Below are 26,524 nucleotides of genomic sequence, written 5' to 3'. Positions count from 1 at the left end.
CTTTAGGATTTATTATTCTGAATTAAGTCGTTATGTGGTTGAGTGATTATGTAAAAAATCATATTATTTATACAATGATATGTGAAGAGGATTGCTGTAATGCCAGAAGTTAAAAACATAGAAGCACCAAGCCCTCATGTATATAGAAAACTCATGCTAAGGCCAGAAGAAGCAGAAGGAGAGTCAGAAGAAATATACCAAAGTGGTAAACATGTATGCTGTGCTGTGTGTGTCCACATAATACATATGAAATGCTAAATTGTTATAGATTTCTGAAAACAAAAATGCCTGTTCTTTTTTCAAATTGTGCAAACCTGATAAGCCTACTAGGCATATACATATATATATCCTTTTAACTAATCACTTTATCATTTTTTTTCCAACAAAGAATATAATAAATGAAAGTCACCTTCTGGGTGATTAGTGGCAGTTGACTTGGAGTTTCAGTCCTTCCTCAGGACTTTTTGGCATAGTAATAACATTGCAAAGTTGCTCACATTTTTCATACCCGTCCATTTTATCTCATGTGTGTGTGTGTGTGTGTGTGTGTGTGTGTGTCTTGTATGTGGAATATTCTTACAGCTAGTGACTTAATATGCTGATGAACACAGAGAGCTGGATTTTTTTTGCAAACCAATATTTTTGTGCCATTTGATTATTTAGGTGGTATTCAGCCTTTTCAAAGATTACTTAACTGTCATGGTATCACTACAGAGGAAGAAAGGAAATTCTGTAGTTAGCTTAGGAGAAAAAATAACGTAAAACAATTCTTCAAGGAACCTAGCAATGCAATAAAGTATCTAGATAATCTTTTAGAATATCAGAGCCTGGGTTATGCTAATGGAATCATAGGAGAAGAAAAATCTCCAGTTCTCACTCACATTAAAAGTGCTCTCTTTTACACAAGACACAATTCATAAAATCTTTTTAGATCAGCAGGGAACTCATCTATCTGTATATACATGGAGGCAGGCAGCTGTTAACAGCATAGCATGACACTGCTGAACAGTTCAGGATGCAGGATAAGCAATATCATTCTATCATTCCCAACTGAAACAACATCGGAAAATGTAGGCAGGCTAGATAGAATTATTCAAAATGGAGCCTGTCTGAAATTCCAAGTCTTCCAGAGACAAAAGTACTATTCACCTCTTCTTCCTTTCTATGGCTGAAATTCATTTGCATCCACTGACATCCTTTAAATTATTACCCTCCTGGGAAAGTCTGCAACCCTTGTACAACACTTATAAACATTCAGTTGTTTCTGATCAGACCTGTGTTGTTTGTAGTTCTCCTGACTCATATTTTAGTATCTTAGGAAGGAAAATTTAGTGTCAGAAATGTTTACCATCTATATTCTCTTGGTTTCTGAGACTTCCCATAGCAATTTAAAAAATTTAGATATTATACCTTTTGCTTCAAAGGTCATAATTCCAGAAGTATGACTCTGACCTTTTAGAATGATAAATCTAAGAAATTTTTGTGTTCCAGAGAATGAATACACAAAATGGGAACTAGTGAGTTCCAAAGCTTCAGCTATAGAATAATTGATGGTGTTCTCCAAATATTTGTGAAAATTTTAATATAATGAATGCTAGGATTTTTTTAAAGTAAACTTTTTTAGCAATAAGAATTTAGCACTTCCAAAGCAGCCACATGGTCTGTTGCCCAGGACTCCCTTAAAAATTGCTTTGCTGAGGCTGTTCAACATCTGTCAGCATTTTCTGCATAAACCATTGGCTCAAAAAAATTCTTCAGGCTGAAACTTGATATATCAGGTCTCAGCTTAGCAGTTTTTATGTGTTTTCAGGAAAATAAGTTTGGGAGTTTTCAAGTTAGTGCTAGAGGAGAAACACATTCTAATACACCATTTCAAGACACCCTTTTATTTTATACATGGGTGAAAGGAAAACAGACTTCTACCCAACTAAAATGGACAGAAAATATCTAAACAATTGTTGTGAAGTTTTCTTCACACTGTATTGCTAAACAGGATGTCTTTATTGGAGCTGTGTGACTACATTCTTCGTAGAATGGCATATGGAACTCTGCCCAGCTTTAATGCCAGAGATCAGAATGTGCCCACCTCCTGGCAGCTGAGGATGAATGGCTTAAGTGACAAATTCCGATCTGTCAGCTTCCCAGATCATTGTACAGCCAAAGGAGACTAATACAATAAACAACAGTTTGCTAAAAGGCATCGTGATCCACTAGTGGATTGTGGTTTTACACAGCTTCAACATACATTATCCTGACGTCTAAAATTACATCTCAGAGTACAGCTGTGTGTGTAATACTGGACTTCATTCCACTGGATGATCCCGTGTCGTCCACTTACAACAGGAATGCACTTTTGAACCTAAAGCTGTCACTACAAATCTCACTGTGAGTGTTAAGAATTCATGAAGAAATTCCAATTTATTGGTTTGCAAGGATTTGCCTATGAAGGTAGAGAGATTGTATCTTAAAATGGCCATTCCATTAAAGGCTAAAAAAGTCATGTCAATGACTAAAGTTCTTATATCTTTTAGCTGACTATTTGTAAAGTGAACCTTTTTTTTCTTTTTATATGAGTGTTAACTGGACATAGGCAAGGAATGAGCAGGCCTTTAACATTCTAGTCCTCTGTGTCAGCTGTCTGTGTTAACAGAATTTATTTGAACTATAGAGTCCCTAAATCACTACAGCATAACCCTCAGGGAAAATAAAAACTCAAAAATATATAAACAAACTGTACTAAAATTGAGCTACTGAGCACCTTAGTATACTTGCTTGCCTTTAGTTAACATATTTTAACCACTAAGGGTGTGTCTTTCGAGGCTACCTGGGGTATACCTGTGGTTTTAGAAATACCAAGTGACTCACCTCCAGTCATTACAGTGGTAAGGAAAAAGTTGTTACCTCTTTCCTTTGGTGATTCTGGTGCATGTTTGGAAGATACAGCTCAAAACAATCAATACCCTGGGCCTCTGGCTTCTAATATATTAATGTCTGCTCTCTGGAAGACCCATATGCACCACCTGCCCTCTGAATCCTAAGTGATCCAGATCCTTTGGAGGACTTAAGTAAATAAAAATTAAGAGCAAAACAAATGGTCTTGAAAATCCTTTCCTATAGACACAAGCAAACACAATAGGGATCTGATCATTTCACTTTCCTAAATTTTCTGTTTCCCCATTCAGCACAGTGGAGGAGGACCTCTGAGATGACTCTTCTTTTTCAAATCCCCACCTCAAGGCATTCTCCTAACACTTCCGCCACCCGCATACACCCCTGATGCTCCATCCACCAAGCAGCCATATCCGCAGGCCATAGGTACAACATCCTCTGCCTGTTTCTGCACCTTTGCATGTGTAGTTCCTCCTGCCTACAAGATGCTCTCATTTATTCTATACCTGATGAACATCTTCCTATCCATCAAAACCCAGATCACTCTCTGATACATTATTTCTGCATTCCATGGAATATATAGATTTGACTGTTACTGGTTTATAATCAAATTTGTCATCCTTTTTCACAACAGTCCTAAGGTTTATGACAGTCTTGTCCCTGTCTCACTAATAATGAAATTAAGATGTGTAGATAGAAAATAATATCACACGTATTAAAAGCACTCAGAAAGCTAAGGGTTTTTCTTCAGAGCCTTTATTCATTTTTGTATCTAATGTTGAAAGCAAGTAAAAATATATACAGAAGAGCCCCTAGCTGAAATGTATTCATATGGCCCCCTGACCTAATCACAGATTCTTCTATTTCAACAGAACTTTCTTCCCCACAGATATAAGAAAATGTCCCAGTTTTCCTGATTGATTTGTGCTTATTGATTACTGAACTTAGAGCTTGGAAACTTGAATTTCCATTTTATGAATGCTCTCAATTTATTGTATGGCCTTGGAAAAATTATGAAACATTTCTGACTCTTAGCTTTTGAAAAAGCAAATAATAAGTCTACTTATATCATGAAGTTGGTCTAAAGTTCAAAACAAACTATATAAGTAAAACAAGTTGAAAACTGTATGCCTCTACATGCATACAAAGTATATATTCATATTTATATGACTAGTATACAGTATTATTATCAGTATCAAAGAAAACTAAAATTTTATATGGACCCCAAATAAAATTTGGCCAAAAAGACTGCTTAGGATGTAAACTGCTTTCAGTTTCAACCTTTGATTCCACTTACTCATGGTTCACGGAGAGCTTTGTAAGGATCAGTAACTTCTCTGAAATAGGTAATAATAGTGCTAACTGGGAGGTACTTAGGACATAAAGGTGTTGGTGTGTGTGTGTGTGTGTGTGAGAGAGAGAGAGAAAGAGAGAGAGAGAGAGAAATAAGACATTTTTGCTAAAGAATATCTGAAGGAAAAAAAAAGGCCAAGGACAAAATGTAGAAAAAACTGGGTTCTTGAGTTCTTGTCTTATGACTAGGAAGAGTTAGATACGCAGACACTTTGAAGGATGAGAGAGAACAGAATTTATTGGGAGAAAAGGAAAAAATTCTCAGCAAAGTGAGAGGGGTTCCTGTTAACAGGCCCCTATTTCACAGATTGAATCCTGGTTTATCACACAGAAATAGGAGAGGCCAGGCTCCTCCCCACTGCAAATAGCACCAACTTCCCAAGGCTGCACCCTGTCCTCTCAGTGCTCAGGCTGGTGGGAGATTCTCTGGGAACTTTCCCCCTTATCTTCCTCCTGCTTCTATCACAATGAGAACTCTCAAATCTTTATTATTCTAACCTGTAATAAGTCCGCAAAGACATGTAGAGTTTGATTTCTAGTGGTTTTTTTTGAGACTGGCTATCTTGACTTCAAAATATCTAGGAATATTAAGGACAATGTGACAATTGCTCTTTTAAATTCCTGACTGAGCACACAGGAGGATGAGAAATTCCTGGGTAAGAAAATAAAAAGGGAGCTGGAAAGCAGAGGGTTGCCCTATGGTGAAGCCACAACTGTCCTTGGGGCATTTGCTATCACTGCACACAAGAGCTTTGGATGTACTTAGACATATGGAGATAGGAGAAAAGACTCCAGCCCCAAAAAATTGGGGAATTGGAACCAAGACCCCTACAGTAAGCCAGGACACTTAAAAAGCTACACCTTTGGTGAAAATGGTGAATCAAGAAAAATCCGCTTGCCGTTAAAAGGAGAAAATGAGGAAAGTTATTTGTCTTGGCCTGCACTGTGAATGGAAGGAGAGAAAAGTCTTTGAGAATCCGTTTGTATAGCTTCCTCATTCTGTAATTTGAGATTCAAATTTGTATCACTTACATGCGCAAGCAGAACCAAAGCTGAGAAATTAACTTAAAGTGGACCAAAGTTGGAAGCAGTTCTGGGAGCCTGTAGAAACATAAATACTCTCTGGAGCAACACACCCTCCAATCAGATCTAATAGAAGCCCAGCTAAACTTGAATACACAATCCAGCATTTAAAAGGACACACACACACACAAAGCCATCATGAGGAAGTCAAGAGAATAACAAACAGTAGAAAAGATTTTGGACTATGTTTAAAAAGTTTAAAGAAATAAAAGAGCAAATGACAAATTTGAGGAAGGAACACTTTTTAAAGACAAGTCATATTTTTAAAATAGCCAAATAGAACTTGAAAAATGAAGTGCAGTTATTGAAATTAAAATTTTATGAATAGATTAAACAGCTGGAGAGAGACTACATAAAATAGGTTCTACACAGTGGTGTGCTGATAGATGTTTAATAAGTAGCTGTCCAGGATGGGGGAAAGCCCTGTTCTGTAGCATTTGCTTATTTCCATGGTGTGAATGCTCCCACCACTGTTAGCCAATTTTAAGCTACCAGTGTGACGTCAGTGAACTGGGAAGAGACGTGTACAGTTGGTTCTCATGAGCTGGTATAAACCAGCTCCTATACACAATTGGATATATAACTGAATAAATTACCCAGAATGTAACACAGAGAGATGGAAAGATAGGAATGTATATAGGACACGAAGGACAGGCTGTGAAGGTCTAATATATGTTTAATCATCATTCTAGAAGAGAATAGGAGAATGACTAAAATGTTTCCAGAACTGATGAAAGTCATGAATTCTAAGATCTAGGAACACCACAGATAACATCCAGACACACATTATAATGAAATTGCAGAGCACCAAAGCCAAAGAGATAACCACAAAAGCATCCAGAGAAAAAATATATCAACTACTAAAGAACAACAGTTCAGACTTCTTAAGAGCAAAAGTGGAAACCAGAAATAATGGAATCATCTTCAAAGTACAGAGGGAAACACTGCCAAGCTAGAGCTGAATACCTAAAGGATTATTTTAAAGTGAGGCCTAATAAAGACACTTTCAGACAGCAAAAACAGTTTACCATCAAAGGTAAAAGGAACGAAACAAAAAAATGCACTTTAGGAAGAAGGAAAATGATCCAGAAGGAACATGGACAAAGAAGTGGGTAAACATTTAGGTAAATCTAAGCCAATATTAAAACAACAAGAATAATAGTAATGTATGGTGATTAAAAGCCATCTGAACAGTTTTATTTTCTCACAAATACTAAACAGCGCTTAATTTAATTACATTGCCATGTAGAAGTTTTAACCATATTTTGTTCATTTTTTACTTATAAGACAATCAGGAAAAAACAGTAAACATTGTGATATAAGATTTACTTATTTTAATCCAAGTTACACTTTGTGAAACATACTGAAAATTTGACTGGGTTTTAAATTTGTAATGAAGGAGCCATAGATTCCTCAGAATTTTTTTTTTTAATTTTGTTGATCTTGCACATTCTATTATGATTCCAGGTCATTACCTAAGCAATGATTTCCAATTTAGGCTGAGCTGGGAAAGACATTATTATATTAAAGTTTATGGTTGTGAAAACTTTACCCCCACAACACTGGAAGTGCAGGACCTTTGTTTCTCTCTACCCACATGCTGGTGACTTTTTACCACTGGGAGAGTTATGTACTCACTGTGACTCACAGAAAAAGAAGGTTACTTTATACTATCTCCCAATAAATGGAGCTAAGGATCCTTGGAGAAATTCCAGGACTGGGGCAGAGAAAGTACAAGATGAGCCTGGAATGTCTCATGATGCCAGAAAGCAAGGAAGTGCTCAAAACCTTATGAGGAACGTGAAAAAGACACAAGAGGCAAATTACAGGAGGCTCCCAATGACTAAATCTGGGACAATTTCAGAAATAAAATAATGATAGTAATGGATTATAATCCATATAATAAAATAAGAATCCACACTTACATAAATAAACAGTTGAATGAGTAATTATATGAAGGAGAAGCGAAAGCTGTTCCTCATAATTAATTTAGAAGAGAAGATCGAAATTTAAAAATCACCATTCACAAAACATCACAGTAATAGTTTCTCTTAAGAATCATCAATGGATGTTAAAATGAGTAGGTAAAAGCATGATGAGAAACAGGATATTCACATAGCCTCAATATCACCCACAAGATACTTATTAATTTCAAAGGAGAAAAAAATAGAAACTTTACAATGGAGAAACCTGGAAGACACCATCTTAACCAAATGATCAAAGTTAACATCACTAGTAATGAGACAGATCCACATCACGTGTCTCCTGATGTAATGCACTGAGAAAGACACACCATTTATGTGGCGTGTTTTTGCTAAAAATGCACAACCTGAAATTAATAACAAGGAAACATCAAATTGAAGGACACTGTACAAAATAACTGGTCAATGCTGTACAAAATTATTAGGGTCATGAAAGATGAAAAAAGACTGAGGTATTGCTCCAAATTAAAGGAGACTAAAGAGGCATAACTAAATGTAATACATGATTGAGGATTAGATCCTGGGCCATAGTATTACAATGTCAATTTCCTTATCTTGATCATGGTTGTGTAGTTTTGTAAGATAGTAACATTCGAAGAATCTGGGCGAAGGATGTACAGGAATTCTTTGTATTAATTTTCAACCTTTTAATAAGACAAATTATTTCAAGATGAAAATTATTTTACAAATCAAAGATAGTGTTATGATAGTTTCCTTAGACCTCTCCATCCTCCCATATTCTAAGAAAGGCCATTTATTTGTTACCTCCTTTCTCAGTTCTGTCCACAGACATCAATGCATGGCTTCAGGAAAAGTGGGCCAAGTGCAATGCTGAAAAGGAAGGAAACAGTTTGAGTCTGAAGCACAAGGTTCCTACTGTGCTGAATCAGTGTGGTAGAGGCTATTAAAATGCCATCTTTTCCTACCTCCCACTCCTCTCCTTCCTCTGCCTTCATACCCTACATCCCAGACCGCTTTTATTCCTATTGGGAGGGTATACAGAGAGAAATAGAGAAAAAATAATAATGAATGGCTGTGTTCTTTGGCACATGAATAGCAGTTTCCCTTTCGGGACTTCAAGAATAAAAAATGAGAGGCTTTAAATCTTGCTAACTTGTGCAAGAATGCGCGCGTGTGTGCATACTATCTCCCAATGTGTGCGCGTAGGTAAAAATGTAAACGACCACTATGGAAAGAACAATGCTGGCTTTTAAAATCTACTAAAGTTAAAGAAATAATTATTCCTGAATAAGGTATGTCAAACACCAGTGGGAAGAAAGAAGAGCGGGTTATTTTGTTTAGAGCTGGATGAATTAGGAAAATCCCTTTTTACAGCTAACTCAGAGATGAGCTGTTATTGCCAAGATGTGGTTTATCAAACATCTAGGCTATCTCACAGGATGTGAGTTGGTTTAGCTTTGTAAAATAGCTCTATTTTTATTTTAGCCAAATCTCTACAAGACTCTCAGTCAGCTCCCTCCCCCACTAGAATGAAACAGCAACAACAGCAGTGAAACCTGACTGAAACAGCAGAGTAAATGTTGGCCAGAAGCCTGCTGTGATCCAGCCTGGCTTTTAGAAGGAGTCTCTCTCAGTTTGATTCATTGCTTCTCACAAGCCAGCTCCAGACTGCTTTTCTTGAGATAAAATAAGTTGTAGAAGTATAAAGGGAATGTTGCCACTGGTAATTCTTTTTACTTAAGATAATAAAAAGCACATAAAATTTCCATGCTCATATTTGACTCCTTTCCGGGTCTCCTTTCCTGATTCTAATACACTGTGGAAATGGTGCAAGGAAAAAAAAGCCACAGACAGAGTAGTCGGTATGATTTCAGACCACATGACTCATTACTTGTGCTTCTCTCTGGAGCAGTCTGTTTTCTGTGAGCTGGCTTCACTCTGGTTAATCACTTGGCATGGTGAGATTTCACCTGGTTGCCCCTCTGGTGGCTCAGAAGGGGCCTGGGGCATCACTGAATTTATACTGAAAATCAGATGGGCATCTGAACAACTCCCACAACACACACACACACACACACACACACACACACACACACATACTTAATCAGCATCAAGTAGTGAAGTTTCCTTTATAAGTGATGGGAGCTGCTGGCTGTTGTTTTTGGCTTGAGGCCGCAGAGATCAGCCAGCCCTTGTGTAAGCATGGTCTGTCTGAATTGCTTTGGGGCTGTCTTCTTAGAAGTCTTCTTGCTGTTCATTATTTTGCTAGCAAGCCATAACTATTACCTTTTTTTTTTTAGATTCCTCAATCTATGTTTTCTCTACTGTAAGATAGTAAAGTGTAGAGAATCAGGGAGCCCTATAAATCTTGAAGATTTTTTTTTTGCCTTAATTTCTTTAATTTGAGATTGGCATTTAAAACCATTGTAGAACTTGTGAACTTGCTAAGTTTAAACTACAATTTGGAGTAGGGGGTAATAACCAAACTGTTCTTCTCATACTGTTTTAAAAGCTTCTGGTGTATATGCCTTTTTATTTTTTACTCATCATACAGTCTATTCAGAAAAATTTTAAAAAAAAACATTAAGTAGCTCTTGGCAGAAGGTCAAAACCAGCATTTCAGGGAAGGTATTTAAAAGTCTTTTAAGTGTGGGCTATTTGTATAAGCAATATCTGCACGTTTCTTATGACTGGGAAGGACTATTTTCACAGTCTTTCATGGAAATATTTCTAGACAATTTTCTGCGGCTCTTTTCCCTGAGCTCATTTATTTGCTTTTGCTTCAGAACACAGCATTTTAATGAGCAGTTTTATGAGCCTAACCTGCGTTCTGCAAGCTCCACATGACTGGATTCCTGTTGCACATAACCTTTGCCCTATTTTCCATTAAAACACAAGACTTTCCTATAATCAACTGTATACTATGACCTTGGAGGAAAAAAAATGCAACAGATAGTTTAGTCTACTATTTAGTCTACTTTAGCACATTAAAATTGATTTTTTTTAAAAATTAGTTGTTTCCTTATAGTTTTTAAAAGTGTACATATTAGTATTTTCGTCACAAATTTATTTATTTTGTAAGATGCCTAATTCAATATTACCATATCCCTCTGAGTAAATAACTCATTTAGCTATCTTTATAAACCACTGAGGGATGTACAAAGGCAAGATGAACCCCAAATCATTTGGAATTATGAACATTCAAAACAAAATAAAATGCAAAGTTTTCTATCTCCACTTGGTCTTACATATAATAATAGGTGTCAGGAAGTTCCTTCTTATAGCAAAGCTAAATCATCATCTGATGCATTTTGACTCCTCTTTGTGCTTTAATTCAAATGTAAAACAACTATTTTTCACTTTATACATAGTATCCTACTATTTTTATATAGAATAACTTTCTCTTCTATACCCTGAGACATCCAAATTTGTTTACTTTTTCCTCCAGGTTTTACTTCCAGTATTTTAATCCGTTTTCTTAATATCTGCTAAATATTCAAGCTCTCCCTTTCATTTGAGCAGTAGAGCCTCAGGCAGAATGCAGAGCCCCTGCAAGGGTCTAACAAGTACTACGAACAATGGAGCTATTGTTGTGTAGCACACCCAGCTCCCCCCTGGATCATGCATTCCAGCCATGTTTGCCTTTTAAAACTACACTATGGATTTAAGGTAGTCTGCGGTTGCTTGTAACACCTTGCTCTTTTTCTGCCCTGCTTACTTTAGCCAATCTGTCCTCATGTTATAATTCTGTTTACATTTTCTTCTTAGGACAAGGAAGGCACTCTTTAAAACAGAGTGCAGTAAGTTTAGGGCAAATGAAAGGAAATCTACTTCACATAACAGGTTATAAACTTGCAGAACTCATTAGTCCCAAAAGGTGGGACTGGCAGGAAATGTAAGTGAATTCAGAAATCTTTTAGCCAGATTTATGAATGAGAGCCACAAATGGCTACTAAGAAAACTGGGGCTATACCTGACTTTTACAACAGAAGTCAGAGAACAGCTTTGAGTTCCCACACAGGATGCCTCTTGAGACTTACTGGGGTGGCTGACCTTGGGTCTGGCCCACTATGGGATTTCCTGAGTACCCTGTGTCCCTTCTGCACTTGTTCTCAGTTTCACTGGGTCTCAGAACCAGTAAGGCTTATCTGGGAGAGGCAACTTTCTTTTTAAAATAGAGACTAGAAGAAAGCTTCATAACTTCTTTCCCATTCAACCATTTGCCTACCTTAGTGCCAATTATGAGTCTGTCTAGTAGAAACTAGCTGAGATCACATTTGAATGTTAAAACATAGATACTTTCTTTTACGCTAAGTCAGACACTTCTTTTTCCTGGGAATTTTCAGGCCTGAGACCATAAATAGCATTTTTATTTCATCCTGTGCTCTATCCTCAGTAGAACCTTCAATCACTTAACTCCCCTGCTTTTCCCAGACCTATATCTCTTTACTGCAGGGTTCTCAAACTGGGGCGCTTAAAAAATGCAAATGCTCCTGTCTTCACCCCAGACCAATTAAATCATAATATTTGAGGGTGGAGCCCAGGTATCAATAGTCTTTAACCATCCCAGGTAATTCTCCCAGCAGCCAAGTTGAGAGTCTTGACCTGACAAGTAGTGTTAGGTTCTCTCCTTACCCTGAGCTCCCTGCTTGGCATCTCAGTGTTGTCTGTGACATCGTTCTGCAACAGCCACCTCTCTATGTTAAATGTTTATTAGTGATTATGGTGAAGCTCTCTACACAAGTCATCAATGCTAGGTCTTTATGCTTTTCCTGTCCTTCCAACCGTGAACGCTTAGTAAAAGAAAACTTGCTGCAAAATCTGGATCATTGCAAATACCCAACACTTACAAGACCCTGCCCTCCTTTCACTCACCTCTTTGTTGACTAGCCAATCACTTATAAGACCCTGCCCTCCTTTCACTCACCTCTTTGTTGACTAGCCAATCACCTGCTCCAAAAATGATCTTCCATCACATCTGTCCCTCACTTTTCCTGTAGGCAAGAATGTCACCTCTTAAGAGAATATAGAAGCCAACCAGAAGAAGCTGCCCAATACCTTTATCTTTACCTCGGCTGAGCATTCTTCCACCATTCTCTTCTTATTCTTCCTTTAAATTGTTAAAAAGAGAAATTCCACTTTCATTTATTAAATATAATTGAGTAGCAACTGTGTGTAATACATTAAAATACAGGGGAGAAGGCCTATTAGAAAGCAATTAACAATAATACAGGAAAAGAATATAAAGCCTTAACGATAAGAAATATTTAATAAGCTATGAGTGTCTAGGAAAGAGAGATCATTTGGGCCAGGTCTTGAATAATGAAAAGATTTTAGCAATCAAATATCAGGCAAAAGGGCATTCAGATTCAAAGGGGCAACATGGCTAAAGGCACCAGGTCGTGATGTGCATGGTTTGATTTGGGAATAGCAAAAGGTCTGGTATAACTGGAATATGGCATGGAAGGTGAATCTGTCTGAATATTTCTCCTTTACAGCATACTGAATCTCATTTGTTTGTTGTTATTTCTGGTGTCTTTAGTCTTTTGCCTTCTGGCTTCTTTTTAATATACATGTGTCTTCCCTGGCCTAAAAGAAACATCTTTGACCCAACCCTGATATCTTGATAAACAGCGTGCCATTCCCTTCATTTTTCTGCCAAACTTTCACAGTATGACTTATACTTTCTTTCAGCCCCCTTTGCACATTCTCCACCTCACCCTCCTAATCCAGCTTCTGGCCCCCCTTTAATCCTATCCACAAACCCCCATCTCCACAGAAAAGCTCTGTTAAAGATTCTTACATCATTCAGACAAAGCCATTGCCAGCCCTCATTCTGTTTAGCCTCTTAGCAATATCTGGCACTGTTAATGACTGCCTTTTTCTTGAAAGCTTTTTTATCTAAAGTAGCCTGGGATGATGCATGATCTTTGAACCCTCCTCACCTTTTTTTAACTCCTTATGGTCTCCTTTGCTGGCACTTCCACCTCCTTAACTGTGAATATCCATCCCCAAATACTTTCCTCTCTCTCTTTCTTGTTTCATTCCATTATTTATTCTTTCATTCTGAAAGCATTTACTGAGTACTCACACTAGGCCAAGCACTTTGCTAAACACAAATTTGTTTTTTTCTGTACACTCGTTTCTTTTACGAATGTTTTCTATTCTTATGGCTCCAGCTTCCAATTCTGTATGAAAGATTTCTAAATCTACATTTTCTGTTGTGGCTTCTGAATGCTTAATCTGTGATTCCAGTTGCCACCAGATATGTCCTTTGCATCTACAAAATTTACTAAAAAATAAACTCATTTTTTCCATAAAAAACAATTTCTCTGCTTCAGTTTGTTTGCCCCAATCTATGAAGTCACCATATCAGTCTTCAAGACTGGACATCTGAGCATATTATTTTACTCTTAATAGATTTTGTATCCAATCTGTCACAATTTTCCAATAATTTCTTCTTGAGAATGCCCTTATGATCTACTGGTTACCTTTCCATTTTTATAGCAACCCACTTGATCCAGACTTCACACATAGTTTCTTACTACAGACAATAATTGATCTCCCTGCTTCCAGTCTCACTCTCCTTAAATAAATTCCGCCTGCAGTTGCCATACTAATCTTCCTAAAACACTGCTTGAGCACATCCTTTCTGGTGACCTTTCAAGCCCACCACATTTCATCTCATCTCCTTAGCCTAACCCAAGTTCTCCACAATCTGACCACTCATTTTGCAATTCAGCCATATACTCTTCTTCTCAACATATTTGTTACCATGTCCTCCCCAGTATTTTCCCTAACACATCAAACTAATTTCCACCTCCATTCCCTTTGTTTCCCTCACCTAGATGCCTTCTAAAGGTCTGCATGCCCCAGTACAACCAGGCCAAGTCTCACTCACTTTCTTTCCATAGCCTTGCCTGGCTCCTGAAATCTCTAGAAAACTCTTCTCTCTTGAAAGGCTAATTACACTTAGAGGCTATACCATACCACTTAGTTCATATTACATGCTATCTTTATGACACATTGTTTTTGGCCTGTTCATGGGCTCCTCCCCAAATACAGGGTAAACTTCTTAGGTGCACAAACTGTGCTGTGACTTTCCCTTTAATCTCCAAAGAAACCTAGTGTATGTCTCATCATATATTAAACGTTTAATATATAGCCTGGGTTAGTTGTAATAATTATCTATGCTTCAATAAACTGGTTTAGACCAAGATAGACTCTACAAGTACAACAGAAACTTATGTTTACACTGTATATAAGGGGGTCATTTTCTGCTGTACAACATTAGTATCTAGTCTGCATGTCAGTTTTGAAGTAGATGCCTTTTTCCAACTCAAAAAGAGGCAGTTAAGGAGTAATTATTGAGCCTCCAGATCTAAATACCAAATTATAGGAAATACAAGGAGTGGAAGAGCACATTAAATGATGTGCAGGGGATGCAATCAGCCAAATCCACACTGGGGGATTGGACAGAATCTATAGGACAAAAAAAATTTTTAATAACAACAAATTGCAAGAGCAAGAAATAGAGAGATGGAGAAGTCTGAAGATTAAGATAGACATAAGAGAAATATCTACCAATCACAGTGACATGGTTTGGATCCGTATCCCCACCAAATCTCATGTCAATTGTAATCCCCAGCGTAGGAGGTGGGGCCCGGTGGGTGCTGACTGGATCATGGGGATAGATTTCTCATGAATGTTTCAGCATCATCTCCCCTTGGTACTGTCCTAGTGACAGTGAGTGAGTTCTCATAAAATCTGGTCATTTAAAAGTATGTGGCACCTCCCTGCTCCCTCTCTTGCTACTGCTCTGACTACGTGAAGTGCTTGTTCCCCCTTCACCTTCCACCATGATTGTAAGTTTCTTGAAGCCTCCCCAGAGGCCAGGCAGATGCTAGTATCATCCTCTCTGTACAGCCTACAGAGTCCTGAGCCAATTAAACCTCTTTTCTTACAAATTACTGGGTCTCAGGTATTTCTTTTTAACAACACAAGAATGAACTAATACACACAGTATACAGACTTATTTCAATTCAAACTCAAAGACATAACCTTAAAAACATTCTTTAAAGACAATTGGGGAAGTGTAATATGAACACTAAATATATAATAAAGTTAAAAAATTATTAATGTTTTAGATAATAAAAATAGTATTGTGTTTATGTTTTCTAAGGGTTCTTATCCTTTAGGATTATACACTGAAATATTTACAGATAAAATTATGTGATGTCTGAGTTTGCCTCAAAATAGTTGAGAAGCATAGAAAGAACAAGGTTGGCCATGTGGTGAATTGTTGAAGTTGAGTAACAAGAGATTAATTTGTACTGTTCTTTCTATTCTATCTACTTTCACATATATATAAAATTTCTCAAATAAAAATATTTTTAAAGTAGTCATTCATGTTAAGAAATTCTTGTTAAATATTTTTGATGTGATAATGGCACTGTGGTTATGATTTTTGAAAAGGAATTTTTATCTTTTAGAAATACCAACTGAAATATTCATGCGTGAAATGAAAATAATGTAGACATTGATGTCGTTGCATTTTTAAAGATTATAATGAGGAAAAACATGTTTAAATTGTCATTTAAAAATTTCTTTTTTTTATTCTTTTTTTTGTTATTATACTTTAAGTTTTAGGGTACATGTGCACAATGTGCAGGATTGTTACATATGTATACATGTGCCATGTTGGTGTGCTGCACCCATTAACTCGTCATTTAGCATTAGGTATATCTCCTAATGCTATCCCTCCCTCATCCCCCCACCCCACAACAGTCCCCGGAGTGTGATGTTCCCCTTCCTGTGTCCATGTGTTCTCATTGTTCAATTCCCGCCCATGAGTGAGAACATGTGGTGTTTAGTTTTTTGTCCTTGCGATAGTTTACTGAGAATGATTGTTTCCAGTTTCATCCATGTCCCTGCAAAGGACATGAACTCATCATTTTTTATGGCTGTATAGTATTCCATGGTGTATAGATGCCACATTTTCTTAATCCAGTCTATCGTTGTTGGACATTTGGGTTGGTTCCAAGCCTTTGCTATTGTGAATAGTGCCTCAATAAACATACATGTGCATGTGTCTTTATAGCAGCATGATTTATAGTCCTTTGGGTATATACCCAGTAATGGGATGGCTGGGTCAAATGGTATTTCTAGTTCTAGATCCCTGAGGAATCGCCACACTGACTTCCACAATGGTTGAACTAGTTTACAGTCCCACCAACAGTGTAAAAGTGTTCCTATTTCTCCACATCCTCTCCAGCACCCGTTGTTTCCTGACTTTTTAATGATTGCCATTCTAACTGGTGTGAGATGGTATCTCATTGTGGTTTTGATTTGCATTTCTCTGATGGCCAGTGATGATGAGCATTTTTGCATGTGTTTTTTGGCTGCATAAATGTCTTCTTTTGAGAAGTGTCTGTTCATGTCCTTCGCCCACTTTTTGATGGGGTTGTTTGTTTTTTTCTTGTAAATTTGTTTGAGTTCATTGTAGACTCTGGATATTAGCCCTTTGTCAGATAAGTAGGTTGCGAAAATTTTCTGCCATTTTGTAGGTTGTCTGTTCACTCCGACGGTAGTTTCTTTTGCTGTGCAGAAGCTCTTTAGTTTAATTAGATCCCATTTGTCAATTTTGGCTTTTGTTGCCATTGCTTTTGGTGTTTTAGACATGAAGTCCTTGCCCACGCCTATGTCCTGAATGGTATTGCCTAGGTTTTCTTCTAGGGTTTCTATGGTTTTAGGTCTAACCTGTAAGTCTTTAATCCATCTTGAATTAATTTTTGTATAAGGTGTAAGGAAGGGATCCAGTTTCAGCTTTCTACATATGGCTAGCCACCTTTCCCAGCACAATTTATTAAATAGGGAATCCTTTCCCATTGCTTGTTTTTGTCAGGTTTGTCAAAGATCAGATAGTTGTAGATATGTGGCATTATTTCTGAGGGCTCTATTCTGTTCCATTGGTCTATATCTCTGTTTTGGTACCAGTACCATGCTGTTTTGGTTACTGTAGCCTTGTAGTATAGTTTGAAGTCAGGTAGTGTGATGCCTCCGGCTTTGTTCTTTTGGCTTAGGATTGACTTGGCAATGCGGGCTCTTTTTTGGTTCCATATGAACTTTAAACTAGTTTTTTCTAATTCTGTGAAGAAAGTCATTGGTAGCTTCATGGGGATGGCATTGAATCTATAAATTACCTTGGGCAGTATGGCCATTTTCACCATATGGATTATTCCTACCCATAGCATAGAATGTTCTTCCATTTGTTTGTATCCTCTTTTATTTCATTAAGCAGTGGTTTGTAGTTTTCCTTGAAGAGGTCCTTCACATCCCTTGTAAGTTGGATTCCTAGGTATTTTATTCTCTTTGAAGCAATTGTGAATGGGAGTTCACTCATGATTTGGCTCTTTGTCTGTCTGTTATTGGTGTATAAGAAAACTTGTGATTTTTGTACATTGATTTTGTATCTTGAGACTTTGCTGAAGTTGCTTATCAGCTTAAGGAGATTTTGGGCTGAGACAATGGGGTTTTCTAGATATACAATCATGTCATCTGCAAACAGGGACAATTTGACTTCCTCTTTTCCTAATTGAATACTCTTTATTTCCTTCTCCTCCCTAATTGCCCTGGTCAGAACTTCCAACACTATGTTGAATAGGAGTGGTGAGAGAGGGCATCCCTGTCTTGTGCCAGTTTTCAAAAGGAATGCTTCCAGTTTTTGCCCATTCAGTATGATATTGGCTGTGGGTTTGTCATAGATAGCTCTTATTATTTTGAGATTTGTCCAATCAATACCTAACTTATTGAAAGTTTTTAGCATGAAGGGTTGTTGAATTTTGTCAAAGGCCTTTTCTGCATCTATCGAGATAATCATGTGGTTTTTGTCTTTGGTTCTGTTTATATGCTGGATTACATTTACTGATTTGCACATGTTGAACCAGCCTTGCATCCCAGTGATGAAGCCTGCTTGATCGTGGTGGATAAGCTTTTTGATGTGCTGCTGGATTCAGTTTGCCAGTATTTTATTGAGGATTTTTGCATCAATGTTCATCAAGGATATTGGTCTAAAATTCTCTTTTTTGGTTGTGTCTCTGCTAGGCTTTGGTAATGAGTTAGGGAGGATTCCCTCTTTTTCTATTGATTGGAATAGTTTCAGAGGGAATGGTACCAGCTCCTCCTTGTACCTCTGGTAGAATTCGGCTGTGAATCCATCTGGTCCTGGACTTTTCTTGGTTGGTAAGCTATTGATTATTGCCACAATTTCAGAGCCTGTTATTGGTCTATTAAGAGATTCAACTTCTTCCTAGTTTAGTCTTGGGAGGGTGTATGTGTCGAGGAATTTATCCATTTCTTCTAGATTTTCTAGTTTATTTGCGTAGAGGTGTTTGTAGTATTCTCTGATGGTAGTTTGTGTTTCTGTGGGATCGGCGGTGATATCCCCTTTATCATTTTTTATTGCGTCTATTTGATTCTTCTCTCTTTTCTTCTTTATTAGTCTTGCTAGTGGTCTATCGATTTTGTTGATCTTTTCAAAAAATCAGCTCCTGGATTCATTAATTTTTTGAAAGGTTTTTTGTATCTCTATTCCTTTCAGTTCTGTTCTGATTTCAGTTATTTCTAGCCTTCTGCTAGCTTTTGAATGTGTTTGCTCTTGCTTTTCTAGTTCTTTTAATTGTGATGTTAGAGTGTCAATTTTGGATCTTTCCTACTTTCTCTTGTGGGCATTTAGTGCTATAAATTTCCCTCTACACACTGCTTTGCATGTGTCCCAGAGATTCTGGTATGTTGTGTCTTTGTTCTCGTTGGTTTCAAAGAACATCTTTATTTCTGCCTTCATTTCGTTATGTACCCAGTAGTCATTCAGGAGCAGGTTGTTCAGTTTCCATGTAGTTGAGTGGTTCGGAATGAGTTTCTTAATCCTGAGTTCTAGTTTGATTGCACTGTGGTCTGAGAGACAGTTTGTTATAATTTCTGTTCTTTTACATTTGATGAGGAGAGCTTTACTTCCAACTATGTGGTCAATTTTGGAATAGGTGTGGTGTGGTGCTGAAAAAAATGTATATTCTGTTGATTTGGGGTGGAGAGTTCTGTAGATGTCCATTAGGTCCACTTGGTGCAGAGCTGAGTTCAATTCCTGGATATCCTTATTAACTTTCTGTCTCGTTGATCTGTCTAATGTTGACAGTGGGGTGTTAAAGTCTCCCACTATTATTGTGTGGGAGTCTAAGTCTCTTTGTAGGTGACTAAGGACTTGCTTTATGAATCTGGGTGCTCCTGTATTGGGTGCATATATATTTAGGATAGTTAGCTCTTCTTGTTGAATTGATCCCTTTACCATTATGTAATGGCCTTCTTTGTCTCTTTTGATCTTTGTTGGTTTAAAGTCTGTTTTATCAGAGACTAGGCTTGCAACCCCTGCCTTTTTTTGTTTTCCATTTGCTTGATAGATCTTCCTCCATCCCTTTATTTTGAGCCTATGTGTGTCTCTGCATGTGAGATGTGTTTCCTGAATACAGCACACTGCTGGGTCTTGACTCTTTATCCAATTTGCCAGTCTGTGTCTTTTCATTGCAGCATTTAGCCCATTTACATTTAAAGTTAATATTGATATGTGTGAATTTGGTCTTGTCATTATGATGTTAGCTGGTTATTTTGCTCGTTAGTTGATGCAGTTTCTTCCCAGCCTTGATGGTCTTTACATTTTGGCATGTTTTTGCAGTGGCTGGTACCACTTGTTCCTTTCCATGTTTAGTGCTTCCTTCAGGAGCTCTTTTAGGGCAGGCCTGGTGGTGACAAAATCTCTCAGCATTTGCTTGTCTGTAAAGTATTTTATTTCTCCTTCACTTATGAAGCTTAGTTTGGCTGGATATGAAATTCTGGGTGGAAAATTCTTTTCTTTAAGAATGTTGAATATCAGCCCCACTCTCTTCTGGCTTATAGAGTTTCTGCCGAGAGGTCCGCTGTTAGTCTGATGGGTTTCCCTTTGTGGGCAACCTGACCTTTCTCTCTGGCCGCCCTTAACATTTTTTCCTTCATTTCAACTTTGGTGAATCTGACAATTATGTGTCTTGGAGTTGCTCTTCTTGAGGAGTATCTTTGTGGCGTTCTCTATGTTTCCTGAATCTGAATGTTGGCCTGCCTTGCTAGATTGGGGAAGTTCTCCTTTATAATATGCTGCAGAGTGTTTTCCAACTTGGTTCCATTCTCCCCATCACTTTCAGGTACACCAATCAGATATAGATTTGGTCTTTTCACATAGTGCCATATTTCTTGGAGGCTTTGTTCATTTCTTTTTATTCTTTTTTCTCTAAACTTCCCTTCGCGCTTCATTTCATTCATTTTGTCTTCCATCGCTGATACCCTTTCTTCCAGTTGATCGCATCGGCTCCTGAGGCTTCTGCATTCTTCACGTAGTTGTCAAGCCTTGGCTTTCAGCTCCATCAGCTCCTTTACAGACTTCTCTGCATTGGTTATTCTAGTTATCCATTCATCTAATTTTTTTTCACAATTGTTAACTTCTTTGCCATTGGTTTGAATTTCCTCCTGTAGCTCGGAGTATTTTGATCATCTGAAGCCTTCTTCTCTCAGCTCGTCAAAGTCATTCTCCGTCCAGCTTTGTTCCATTGCTGGTGAGGAGCTGCATTCCTCTGGAGGAGGAGAGGCACTCTAGTTTTTAGAGTTTCCAGTTTTTCTGCTCTGCTTTTTCCCCATCTTTGTGGTTTTATCTACTTTTGCTCTTTGATGATGGTGTCGTACAGAAGGGTTTTCGGTGTGGATGTCCTTTCTGTTTGTTAGTTTTCCTTGTAACAGACAGGACCCTCAGCTGCAGGTCTGTTGGAGCTTGCTAGAAGTCCACTCCAGACCCTGTTTGCCTGGGTATCAGCAGCAGTGACTGCAGAACAGTGGTGGCTGTAGAACAGCAGATCTTGGTGAACTGCAAATGCTGCTGTCTGATCATTCCTTTGGAAGTTTTGCCTCAGAGGAGTACCCAGCCGTGTGAGGTGCCAGTCTGCCCCTACTGGGGGATGCCTCCCAGTTAGGCTGCTCGGGGGACAGGGACCCACTTGAGGAGGCAGTCTGCCCGTTCTCAGATCTCCAGTTGCATGCTGGGCGAACCACTACTCTCTTCAAAGTTGTCAGACAAGGACATTTAAGTCTGCAGAGGTTACTGCTGTCTTTTTGTTTGTCTGTGCCCTGCCCCCAGAGGTGGAGCCTACAGAGGCAGGCGGGCCTCCTTGAGCTGTGGTGGGCTCCACCCAGTTCGAGCTTCCTGGCTGCTTTGTTTACCTAATCAAGTCTGGGCAATGGCAGGTGCCCCTCCCCCAGCCTCGCTGCTGCCTTGCAGTTTGATCTCAGACTGCTGTGCTAGCAATCAGTGAGACTTCGTGGGCATAGGACCCTCTGAGCCAGGTGCAGGATATAATCTCCTGGTGTGCCATTTTTTAAGCCCGTTGGAAAAGCACAGTATTAGGGTTGGAGTGACCTGATTTTCCAGGTGCCATCTGTCACCCCTTTCTTTGTCTAGGAAAGGGAACTCCCTGACCCCTTGTGCTTCCAAAGTGAGGCAATGACTCACCCTGCTTCGGCTCCTGCACAGTGCGCTGCACCCACTGTCCTGCACCCACTGTCTGGCACTCCCTAGTGAGATGAACCCGGTACCTCAGATGGAAATGCAGAAATCACCCGTCTTCTGTGTCGCTCGCGCTGGGAGCTGTAGACCAGAGCTGTTCCTAATCGGCCATCTTGGCTCCACCCCCTGAAAAATTTCTAATCCCCAGAAATACCTCCATAAACCCCAAGGTGAGAAAACAATACTTTAGACAGTAATGTAAAGCCTGTTCTGCGTTTTGCCTGTTTATACCTATAGACTACATAGCAAGCAAATCTGTGAGTTGCATGTCCTGTAGATGAGCCCATAGAGAAGAGTAAAAAATAACCAAACACTGTGCGTGAGAAGTCATAATCTTTAAAGATACAGGATTTGTCTTAAGAGTAATGGCTTTAAAAACTGGATTATATTCAAGGTAACATCAACCATCAATAGATATACATTCAGACATGCTAGTGCCAGATAAAGTGGCTAATGCCTGTATTCTCAGCTAGTTCAGAGGCTTAAGCAGGAGGATTGCTTGAGGACAGGAGTTTGAGACCAGCCTGGGCAACATAGCAAGACCCTGTCTCTAAAAACATTTTTTTAATTAGCTGGGCATGGTGGCATTCACCTGTAACCCTGCTAGTTGGGAAGTTGAGGTAGGAGGATTAGTTGATCCCAGAAGTTCAAGTGAGCTATGATCACACTATGTGACTGCAGTCTGGGCAACAGAGCAAGGCCCTTTTTCTAAAAAAAGTAAAAAATGAATAAATAAACATGCTAAAGTATTCCTGGATTTTGAAAAACAAAACAAAACCAACCAAATACAAAGAAAACTCCAGAGGCTTTCCCCAATATCAATTTAATTCATAAATTTAGTATTAGCCCTCCAAAAAACTTTTCAGTAAAATGCTGATTATTAGCAAATTTATCTGATTTCAGGAAGAAGAGTCTTGTCTCTGTGATTAGAATATTCATTAGCAATCAAATGGCCAGTAAGTTAATATCAGAACCTAGCTGAATGTCTGGAAAACCTACAAGTTAGAAAATCATTCATGGGTGCTCACTTTAGTAGCACATATACTAAAATTGGAAAGATATAGAAAAGATTAACACAGCCCCTGCACAAGAATGACATGCAAATTCAGGAAGCATTTTGTATTTTTCTGAATGAGAAATTTAACAAAGAGATACATATTATAAAAAAGAACTAAACAGAAATCTTGGAGCTGATGAATTCAATGATTGAAATAAAAAATACAATTGAGAGATTCGACAATAGACCAGATCAACCAAAAGAAAGAATTTTTAAACTTGAAGGTGAATATTTTGAAATAACCCAGTCCGAAAAAAAGAAAAATAAAATAAAAAAGAATTAAGAATGCCTACAGGACCTATTGGGACACCATTAAATGAGCAAATATTCACAGTATGAGAATTTCAGGAAAGGCATAGAAAACCTATTTAATGAAATAATAGCTGAAAACTTTGCATGTCTTGATAGAAATATAGATATCTAGATCCAGGAAACTCAAAACTTCAAATATATTAAGTTCAAAAAGGTCCTCTCCAAATCACGTTATAGTCAAAGTGACAAAAGTCAAAGACAAAGAATTCCAATAATAGCAAGAGAAAAGCATTAAGTCACAGATAAGGGAATCCCCATTAAGCTAACATTAGATTTCTCAGCAGGCACCGTATAGGCTAGGAAAGAATGGGATGATAAATTCAAAGCACTGAAAGAAAAAAAAAAGATGTTAGCCATGAATACTATACCCAGAAAATCTATACTTCAGAAATGAAGGGGAAATAATGTCTTTCCCAGACAAACAAAAACTGAGGAAATTCATCACCACTAGACCAGCATTACAAAAAATTATTAAAGAAGTCCTACACATGGAAGCAAAAGGATGATATTTCTATCATCATAAAAACATGCAAAAGTATAAAATTCACTCATAGAGCAGATACACAAATGATTAAGGGAAAGGAATTTAATCTTATCATGTCAGAACACCACCAAACTGCAAAGATAAATAATGAGAGAGGAAAAGCAGAAACAAAGGATATACAAAACAATGAGAAAACAAAAAATATGACAAGATTAAGTCCTCTCCTAACAATAATAACCTTGAATATGAGTAGATTAAATTCCACAATTAAAAGATATAAACTGGCTGAATGGTTAAAAATCAAGACCCAACTATGTGCTGCCTACAATAAACTCACTTTACCTATGAAGATACACATAGACTGAAAGTGAAGGAATGAAAATATATATTCCATACAAACAAATCCAAAATGAGCAGGAGTACTGCTATGGTTTGGCTGTGTCCTCACCCAAATCTCATCTTGAATTATAGTTCTTATAATTCCCACATGTCTTGGGAGGGACCTGGTAGAAGGTAATTGAATCATGAGAGTGGTTTCCCCCATGCTATTCTCATGAGAGTGAGTAAATTCTTACAAGATCTGATGGTTTTATAAGGGGCTTCCCCCTTTGCTTGGCTCTCATTCTTCTTGCTGCTGCCATGTGAAGAAGGACATATTTGCTTCCTAGAATACCCCACTCTCAGCATTGCATAGATCACCTAGGCATAAAATCAACAAAGATACATTGGATTCAAACTGTACTATAAATCAAATGGACCTAACAGACACTTACAGAACATTCTATGCAATAGTTACAGAATATGTGTTCTTCTCATTAGCACATGGAACATTCCCCAGGATAGATCATATGTTAGGACACAAAACAAGTCTCAACAAATTTTTAAAAATCAAAATCATATGAAATATATTTTCTTATCACAATGGAATAAAACTAGAAATCAAAATCAAGTGGAACTTTGGAAACTGAACAATTACATATAAATTAAACAACATGCTCCAAAACAACCAAAGGATAAATTAAGAAATTAAGAAGTACATTAAAAAATTTCTTGAAACAAATGAAAATCTAAACATAACATATCAAATCCTATGCAATACAGGAAAAGCAGTAGTAAGCAGAAAGTTTATAGCAATAAACACCTACATCAGAAAAGTCGAAAGATTTCAAATAAACAACTTAATGATGCACTTCAGGGAACTAGAAAAGCAAGAATAAGCCAAACCAAAATTAGAAGAAGGAAAGAAATAATAAAGATCAGAGCAGAAATAGAGATTAAAACAACAATACAAAAGATCAAGGAAACAAAAAGCTGGTTTTTTGAAAAGATAAACAGAATTGACAAACCATTAGCTAAACTAAGAAAAAAAGACCCAAATAAATAAAATTCATAATGAAAAAATGAAACATTACAACTGATACCACAAAAAAGAAATATTACAACTGATATTTCAGAAATACAAAAGGTTATTGGAGACTATTATGAAGAATTATATACCAAAAAATTGGAAAACCTAGAAGAAATGGATACATTCCTGGGCATATACAAGCTACCAAGATTGAACCAGGAAGAAATGGAAAACTTGAACAGAACAACAATTCAGTAATGAAACTGAGTCAGTAATTAAAGTCTCCCAACAAAGAAAACCCCAGGACCAAATGGCTTTGCTGCTGAATTCTACCAAACCTTAAAAGAAGAATTAACACCAATTCTTCTCAAACGATTTTGGAAAATGGAAGGGAATTTTTTCAAACTCATTCCATGAGGCCAGCATTACGCTAATACCAAAACCAGAGAAGGATGCAAGAAAAAAAAGAAAACTACAGGCCAATATCCCTGATGAACATAGATGCAAAAACTCTTGACAAAATACTAGCAAACTGAATACTACAGCATATCAAAAAGATTATACACCATAATCAAGTGGGATTTATCTCAAGGATGCAAGGATGGTTCAACATATACAAATCAATAAATGTGGTATATCACATCACCAGAATGAAGGACAGAAACAATATAATCATCTCAATAGATATAGAAAAATTTTTTTACAAAATTCAACATCACTTCATGATAAAAACGCTCAACAAATTAGAAGGAATTTAACACAATAAAGGGCTTATATGACAAAACCACAGCTAACATCATACTAAACAAGGAAAATCTGGAAGCTTCTTCTCTAAGAACTAGAACAAGACAATGATGTCCACTTTCTCCACTCTTATTTAACATAGTACTGGAAGTTCTAGCCAGTACTATTTGGCAAGAGAAAGAAATGTGGCTAGTTCCAGTTATGACGTGCTGTAAGTGTAACATATACATTAGATTTCCAATACTTTCTACAAGAATGCAAAATATCTTATTAATACATTTTATTTTGATTAATTTATTATGTATTGTATTAATTTGCTAGAGATGCCACATCAAATTATCATGGACTAGTTGGGTTAAGCAAGGTAAATGTATTTTTCACAATTCTAGAAGGTAGAAGTCTTGAGATCAAGGTGTCATCAGGTTGGTTTCTTCTGAAGCCTCTCTTCTTGGCTCATGTTATCACATATCTTCCCTCTGTGTGTGCCCATGTCCATATTGCCTCTTGTTATAAGAACATCAGTTATATTGGATTAGGGCCCACCCTAATGAAATCATTTTAACTTAATTACTTCTTTTAAAACCTCATCTCTCAATATAGTCACATTCTGTGGTACTGCTGGTTAGGGCTTCAACATGAATTTTGTGGGGGACACAACTCAACTTATAATACCTGT

At 37.5% G+C, this 26,524-nt stretch overlaps 1 protein-coding gene and 1 non-coding gene across 7 annotated transcripts in view; both read left to right on the top strand.

The window, feature by feature from the left end:
* Positions 1-26,524, top strand: part of DNM3 (dynamin 3) — a 604,830-nt gene that overhangs the window by 530,930 nt on the left and 47,376 nt on the right. The window lies entirely within an intron of this gene.
* Positions 22,924-23,030, top strand: LOC116473925 (U6 spliceosomal RNA). The gene has a single exon (XR_004249488.1). It is a non-coding gene; the product is annotated as a U6 spliceosomal RNA (small nuclear RNA).

Source organism: Hylobates moloch, unplaced genomic scaffold (genome assembly GCF_009828535.3).
Source record: "Hylobates moloch isolate HMO894 unplaced genomic scaffold, HMol_V3 SCAFFOLD_8, whole genome shotgun sequence".
In the NCBI taxonomy this organism is placed as follows: domain Eukaryota; kingdom Metazoa; phylum Chordata; class Mammalia; order Primates; family Hylobatidae; genus Hylobates; species Hylobates moloch.
This window is presented reverse-complemented; position numbering and strand designations above follow the sequence as displayed.